Source organism: Bison bison, unplaced genomic scaffold (assembly GCF_000754665.1).
Source record: "Bison bison bison isolate TAMUID 2011002044 unplaced genomic scaffold, Bison_UMD1.0 scf7180017863606, whole genome shotgun sequence".
Taxonomy (NCBI): Eukaryota; Metazoa; Chordata; class Mammalia; order Artiodactyla; family Bovidae; genus Bison; species Bison bison.
The window spans coordinates 164,988-165,213 of record NW_011494178.1 but is presented as its reverse complement, the minus strand read 5'-3'; the positions used below and the strand labels follow the sequence as shown (position 1 = coordinate 165,213).

The 226-nt window shown below is 60.2% G+C and overlaps 1 protein-coding gene across 6 annotated transcripts in view; it reads left to right on the top strand.

Annotated features, from left to right (window-relative positions):
* The window catches only part of CLN8 (ceroid-lipofuscinosis, neuronal 8 (epilepsy, progressive with mental retardation)), a 60,634-nt gene that overhangs the window by 50,482 nt on the left and 9,926 nt on the right, over nt 1–226 (top strand). The window lies entirely within an intron of this gene.

Genomic DNA, 226 nt, shown 5'->3' with positions numbered 1-226 from the left:
GGGTTGGGTACTTGGGTGGAGTACTGGGGGTGGGGTACTGGAATCAGGTACTGGGGGTGGAGTACTGAGGCCACGTACTGGGGTTGGGTCCTGGGGGTGGAGTACTGGGGTTGAGTACTGGGAGTAGAGTACTGGGGTCAGGTACTGGGGCTGGAGTACTGGGACCGGGTCCTGGGGTCAGGTCCTGGGGTGAAGTACTGGGGGTCAGATACTTGGGTGGAGTATT